The sequence below is a fragment of the Anthonomus grandis genome, chromosome 9 (genome assembly GCF_022605725.1).
Source record: "Anthonomus grandis grandis chromosome 9, icAntGran1.3, whole genome shotgun sequence".
In the NCBI taxonomy this organism is placed as follows: Eukaryota; Metazoa; Arthropoda; class Insecta; order Coleoptera; family Curculionidae; genus Anthonomus; species Anthonomus grandis.
In genome coordinates, this window is record NC_065554.1 from 27,315,282 (window position 1) to 27,323,337 (window position 8,056).

The window sequence follows — 8,056 nt, forward strand, 5'->3', positions numbered from 1 at the left end:
TTTTTTGAATTAGGTGTGTAAGCTTATGCATGCCTGATCTAGTGATAAATGCCCATTTCAGTTTAAGGTGTTATAAAAATAATAATAAAATTATACTTTTTGTAGGTGATAATTTGGGCAAAATAGAAAAAGAAAATGAGCTTTATTGAAAAAGTTAACCTCTATTTGGGATATCATAAACGATAGAAATAAAATTATTTTAATAATACTATGCTAGAGTGCTATACGATTTTCAGATGATTCAGGCAGTAGTAGGGAACTAGTAAAAAAATTCAGATGGTTTCAGGTTCAACTGATGATTTCATATGATGAAAAAAAAATGTTTTTCGAACGTAGCTTGCTGAAATAATAGTAATAATAATAATTAACGAAAAAACAGTGAGAGTAACAGAGAACCAAACCTTGCCACTGAATGAGAAAATCATTTTATATTCAGTGGATAGAACCTAGCCGACATCCGAAACTATCAGAGCTTAAATACAAACCTGTAACCAAAAATCTGGTTATACAAGCTAATAGAAAGCTAAATACAATACTTAGCGAGAATAGCATTACAGAGCAAATACACTCCATTGTTATACTATGGTATTTTGCTATCACATGGATAAAAGTTCGAAAATAGACACAACCCATGACCATTAAAACGCAAAATCATCTCTGTAATCGAATATTTAGAGGAGGATATCGGAAGAAATTAACAAATAGCTAACAGACAGTGGAATAAAAAGAAACTTTTTAAAATCCTTCCAAAAGACGCACAGAATCATATTAATATTGCTACAAAAGAACGAGCCCATCACATATGTAGTTAATGACTACCTACTCAAGCAGCACAAGTATGCTTAATATTATAAAAAAACGTACTGTCAAAGTGACAAATTTAAATGCTTCTGACGCTCTTAACAAGCTTCTCAATTACTCCTAAAATAAATCTACATTTTTTATTTACATATTTGTATTTGGTGTATTTTCTTACAATTTATAAAACATAAATTTTCTATAGCCTTTTCTTATCCGAATATTTGATCAGAAGTTCCAATGTCTATACCGTTATTTATAGAATCTTATCAATTCAAGGCTTTAACAACCCTTTCTTTGTGTAAAGAATGGAAGCTGAAATTGCCTTTTATTCCATGGAGTTTTGTTTTTTTTTGTATGCAATGTATTATTATCTTTGTAATATTGCATCATTTTATGGAATAATAAACGTATTATTATTATTATAATGACTCATAGACCAAGAAATGTACCCTTTTCCGAAATGGTGGATTATGGTTTTGATGATTGGCAAGTCTTGAATATTATTGTAAAATGTAAATACCTGTTAATTCTCAACTAGGAAAATGTGACTCTATGCCCAGACATTCTTAAACCGATTTTATCTCAAAAGAAAATATTTTTTAAATTTGATTAACCGCCTAAGGGAGACTAGAAGTTTCAGCGAAAGACGGAAGGGTAATTGCGGCCGATCTCGCGCATTTCTGTTGTTTTTACAAGAAATCTTGCCCGATTTGCTTGATGACTTGCCTCTAAATTTAACAAACTCTTAACAAAATCTGTGGTTTCAACTCGACGGTGCAGCGGCTCATTTTACTATAAATATTAGAAACTACTTACATCAAGTATTTTCTAATCGCTTGATTGATCGGGGTCGAGATGCTTGTGTTCTGTGGCCACCCCGTTTGCCCGACCTTACACCTTTGGATTTTTCAGTCTGGGGATGTATGAAAGACTTTGTGTATATGGTTTCGATTTTAAACGAGGATCACTTAAGGGAAAGAATCCTTGCAGCTTGAGAGCATATATATTTCAATAGTTTTCATTGTATGTGTATACAAATGAATAGAGGTCACGTGGAATAAAACAATTTAGGGTTATTGTTCTATGATTTTTCTTATAATTATAATTCGAAAAAAATAATTCACGTTTATTTTGTTAACTTATTAAAATTTATCTAGATTTTAACATTAAGATATCTGATAAACATTTACAAGAGACATTTACTAACAATACTTTTTTTACAAGAAAAAATTAAATAATTAGAATCTTTTACTAGAATTTTGTTATACGGGGGTACAAAAAAGTGTTGGTATTTTTAACACATGCAATATATCGCAGGTGGTACCCTCTACAAGGTATAGCGAATCCGTGAACGGATTTCAATTTTTCGTTCCAAGAAAACCCCGTACACCAAATTTTAATTTAATTGGTGGTGGCTGGTTTTACCTGAACCGAAAATTTGGTAATTTTGCAATTACATTTAATAAAATAATTAAAAATTCGCTTAATAAAATTTTTTGAAACTTTGCACAAGGGTTTGCCAGATTGGTCTCTTCAAAAACTTATTTTAAATTTTTTCTGTAAAATGTACAGGGAAGCCTCTTAAAAGTTACATGGGATTTCCTATATTCCGCTCGGCGACGCATCACCCGGTATATCATCGTTTCATTTTCCAAGTAGTGTTTGGATCTACTGGAAATAGTGTTTTTCTTCCATAGTGTGTCCAATTATACCCAAAAAATCTCTCTTTGTTCCCATACCTTCTAATTTTTAAAAAGATAGGGATATATTAATGAAAATTCTATTTTTCCACCATTTTTCTAATCATCGTTTCATTTTCTAAATAGTGTTTGGATCAGATGGAAATAAAGTTTTTCTCCCATAGTAAATCTAATTATACCCAAAAAACATCATTTTATTCCCATCCTTTTCTTATTTTTAGACTAAGATAGGGATATGTAAATGAGATAAATAAATAATAAATCGATTTTTCCACGTATTTTTTATATTATCGTTTCATTTTCTAAATAGTGTTTGGATCGACTGGAAATAGTCTTTTTCTCCGGTCTTTTTTCTTTTCTTATCACTCTTACTCTTCTATTTACTCTGAACACCCTCTTACGATCATTGGTGATCAACGATCCCAAGGACACCAACTCATCCACCACGTTATATCTTGCTATGTTGTTAATATTGATAATGGTTATGTTATTGGATGGACCGACAGTCATTACTTTTTAATCTATTGAATTTTAAGCGTATTTCAGGTTACTAATTTTTCTTGCTCGAATTGATATTCTACCTTCCAAATCATCAAGGACCTTTCTCCTGATGTATTTTTCATTTATATGTTAAAGAAATAGGGCAAGAGTTGTACATCCTTATTTGACATTGTCGTCTTGTTCTGAGCTTCGCATTAATGTACTGCTAGATTCTATTAATGAATGGTATCAGATGTTTAGGAATACTTATTTCACCCACTACTCTTTATCGAAGTGACCAGTTTACAAAATCGAACGCTTTCGTATATTCCATAAAGCATAGATGTAATTTTAGGTTATGGGCGTTCACACTGACCTGTTTACTTAATTACCTAAACGTAGGCATGATATGAAGCACGACTTCTATTATCATTAAAAACCAAAAAATCACAAGCGATTTAAAATGTAATTTGAGCCTTTTTTACAGGTTCAAAGTATTTTGAAATACCTGGAAGAAAACCGGAAAAAAAATTTATTTGTAAATAGTTGAAAATATGATCAGAAACCTGAGTTACCTGGACAATGTTTAAAGCTTTTTTAAGTGCTTAAAAAAATCCAGCAGTATTAAAGAAATTAATTGAATTAAATTGAAAAAAAATCAATTTCTTAATTTATCCTTATCTCAGTCAAAGGTTTAACGAATGATTTTTTTGAACGACATAAAATTGTTTTCTATATATGTTTTGTTCAACTAGGTAAGAAGCAATTTTTATATAGGTCAAAAAATAGGTAATAGTGAAAAAAGTTCAATTTTTAGACATATATGAATCATAAAAATTATGCCTCTTATATATATTTAAGGAAACTATAAAAAAAACATAATTTTTTACAAATTTTCATGGACAGACATGAAAAAAACCATTAAGAAAAAGCTGGAAAAAAAGAGAAAAGTGATTTTTTTTACTTATTAAACAAAATAGTTATTTATGTAATAAATGTGTAAAATAATTTTTTTTTGTAAATAATAAATTTGTCACATGAGCCCTAGGCGAGCTAAACCTCAAATAAATGTCAAGTTTTCTTTTATTACTTTTTTACGAACTACTGCGTGCGAAAAAAGTGTGTAAAGTGAGTACTTTACGCACGTTATTGCAAAAAATATTTTTCTGAAAATTCGACACATGTCTCTCTCCTTTTCCCTCCCTTTTACTCCTTATTCGAACTGATCCGTGAAAAATATCCAAAGGCACGCGGACATTTATAAAACACTGTGCAGGAATGTCGGGCATCCGAAGAGGACCTTAACACATGTCCTGCCGCCTGCATACCATTTACATCTTGAGAATGTCGTCTCTTGACTTAGGACGGAATTTGAATATCGGGGACGTTTCCTTCCCTCAGATATTGGAATCGGGAAAACGTCGAACGGACTTTAATTTTATCCGTCGTGGCGTATATTGCCTTCACACCCACTCGCTCATTATCCCAAACGGAACGTCGTTGTCACCTAGATCGGTCCAATTACAAAGCGATACCATAAATTCCCATTATGCCCCTCATCGGAGTCGGGAAAAACGGACTAAGTGGCGATAATGGACCTAACAATATTCTTTGTCGGATTAGAACGGCTACTTCTTTCATAATTAATCTCTATCTGTCATTCCTATCTTCGTGAAAGACTCCGGTAGCTTCCGTTAAAATGCCCTAATCACGTACCTTAAGTGGTACGCCGTTTGTTCTTTTATATTATTCTACCTTTTTGGTGGAAGAGAGATGAGAAGTCAATCATGGTACCAGAGGCGGCACATTTCAACTCGTTTGTTATTTTAATTATATTTTTTTTGTGTATGAGACTTTAGAATGAGATAAGGATATTTTTTTTCTACTTCCTGGATCATATAAAAATCGTATTTTTTATAATATATATCGACAAATTCTCTAATATAAGTTGGATCTTATAAAGTATTGCTATGCTATGACAATAATTACTCTTGAAATAATCTACTTATATAAGACAATCAAATATAAATTTATTTCTTCTGTGTTTTTCATAGAATTGAATAGATTGTGCATTATGGTGTCAAATGCCTTTGAGCAATCAGTAGAGACGACATCCAACCAATGGCTATTTACAATATAAAGTTTGAAATGCCTCAGACTAATATGGGCCTATCTGTTTACATATATACCTAGAATATTCAATACAATTTAAGTCCACATCGCCTAGTACATAATTTTTTTATTTATTTTATCAAATAGGTATATTCGTTTTTTAATACAAAAACAGAATATTCTATATTATATATGTAGTGAAAAGGTTTTTTATTTAAAAGTGCTCATACGATTATCTATTTAAGATCTTCAGTCTGCCATAGGGCCCCTTACTAAATATATCCTTTCTAAATATAAACAGTGCGGAAAGTTATATATTGTTGACGAATTATGATGAATTGAGAAAACTAGGTCTTAACTAAATAAACTGAGTCTTAATCGACAATGGAAAACAACCAAAAAGCAAGACAGAAAAAGTTATTAATAAAAGAACAATAAGAAAATTAAATAAGAAAACTGAGAAAGTAAAAAAATATTTAATAAAACGAGAATAAAAGTAAAAATAAGGCAAGTAAAGTGACAATTTTAGTCTTACTTTCTCACACACGATTTTACAAAACGTTTTTAAATATTTGGGAATATTTCCAGGCAATTGCGGTTTCTATCAGTTTCACGAATATATATAGTGAAGAAAGCTGTATATTGATGACAAATTATAATCAATTACGAGAACTAAAGAACCAGATTTTAACTAAAATATCTGAGTCTGAATAGCAAATGGAAAGCAATCAAAAGACAAGGCAGAAAAAAATAATAAAAAAATTAAATAAGGAAATTGAAAGAGTAAAAAAAAAATTTAATAAAACGAGAATAAAAGTAAAAACAAGGGGAGTAAAGACATAATTTTAATCATACTGTCGCTACAACGCTCAAGTTCAATTTGACAAACATTTTCCAAGTAATTGGTAATATTTTACTTTAGTAAGAATATTTCAAAAGTTTATTCCAAGTTATTAGATTTTCTGTCAGTTCCATGTTTTTAAACAGTGAAGAAAGCTGTTTGTTGATAAAAAATTATGATCAATTAAGAGAACTAGAGGACTAAGTCTTAACTAAAAGAGTCTTAAGAAAAAATGGAAAACAATTCAAATACAAGACAGAAAAAGTTAATAATAAAAGAACAATAAGAAAATTAAATAAGAAATCTAAGAAAGTAGAAAGATATTTAATAAAACTCTAATAAGCGTAAAAATAACGGGAGTAAAGAGACAATTTTAGTCCTACTTTTGCTACAGCTCTTAAGTTTGATCTCACAAAAAGATTTTAAATAATTGAAAACATTTTACCATAGCAACAATATTTCTCAAGTTTTTTCCAGGTAGTGGGAGTTTCTGTCTGTTATGATCAATGAAAAGAACTGGAGGACCAAGTCTTAACCAAAAAAATCTGATTCTTGATAGAATATAGGAAGCAATCAAAAGGCAAGACAGAAAAAAATAATAATCAAAGAACAATAAAACAATTAAATAAGAAAACTGAGGCAGTAAAAAAATATTTAATAAAACGCTAATAAAAGTGGAAATAAGGGGAGTAAAGAGGCAATTTTAGTATTACTTTTGCTACAGCTCTCAAGTTCAATTTAATAAAAAGTATTTAAGTAATTGAAATTTTGTTAGTATATTAAGAATATTTCGAAAGTTCTTCCAGGCTCTTGGATTTTCTGTTAGTGCGATGTTTATAAACAGTGAGCAAAACTAAAGGGCTTAGTCTTAATTAAAAGAACTGAGTAATAATACTAGAACATATTTAATATTTAAGAAAAATTCAGCTTATAGAATTAGATTAAATAAACAAGGAAAAATGTGGCAAGCTAATGCGTTTACCTTATATTTGCTGATCTCGTATAAATAGAAAGTAACAATTCACTTTATTGATTCAGTTTTTTTGAGTAAATCTAACTCACTAGAGTTGGTATTTTAATAACGATTATATTGAGATCTATTCTTAAAGAACTATAGGCTAATAAGCTTTCGAATTAATAAATTGGGATTAATTCTATCGAATGCTTTTGTCAAGTCAGCGTAAATGCCTAGAACTTTATCTTAAATACCTATAAGTAACCCAAAAAATTTCAGCTTTTTAGTTGCTTAGATTTAGTTTCTCTGGAAATAAACCCAAAAGCCTGGAATATTTGTATTGTTAAATCAGAAGGATAAAATAAGTGCTTTGTTGACTCAAATACCTGTAATAGGCACAACATTAAGTAAATTAAGTCCCTGGAAGTAATCTGAGAGCCTGAAGTAAGTTGCCGACCAATTTAAGTGCCCATAAGTAACCCAAAAGCCTGGAATAATAAATTCTAATTATTTTAAGAATGTAGAATAAGTGTTATATTAACTCAAATGTTACAAATTTACGGCGTCAGTAAATTTGCATCAACTTAATATTGATAATGTGTATTAGATAAATTGATGATCAGTGGACAGCACATCAAAATCGTTTTTCATTCGTTAACTTTACTAGCATTGGACTTAAAGGATAAAACATTTATGTACTGTGAACTGACTCATAGAAATAATTACGAATGTTCTATAAAAATTTTTTTTTTGAATAAATAAAATATTCCAAGAATATTTATAGCATGGGAATTTTTTGAAGCTTTATAACTTATTATGTGCCTGGAATATTCATAGTATATCTTTAGGCTATCAAAACCTTTTAAGATGACCTTGCAACAAATATATGCACGTGTCCTGTATAAAGCATGCGGACAAAATATCGTATTTTCAGATATCAGGTCTTAAAATAATATAATTCTTAGGAAAAGGACATTTTGAACTAACAAAAGGTAAATCATGTCCATTTAAGTTATGCATCCTAAGTCAACGAAATATTGACTTAAATAATAATTAAATAATAATACCTAGATGTTTTCACTCATTAAAAAACTTTATATTTTTTTGTTTAAAAGTAATTAAAAAATACAAATGTTTTATCATTTAAGTTGATGTTCAATTGCTTTT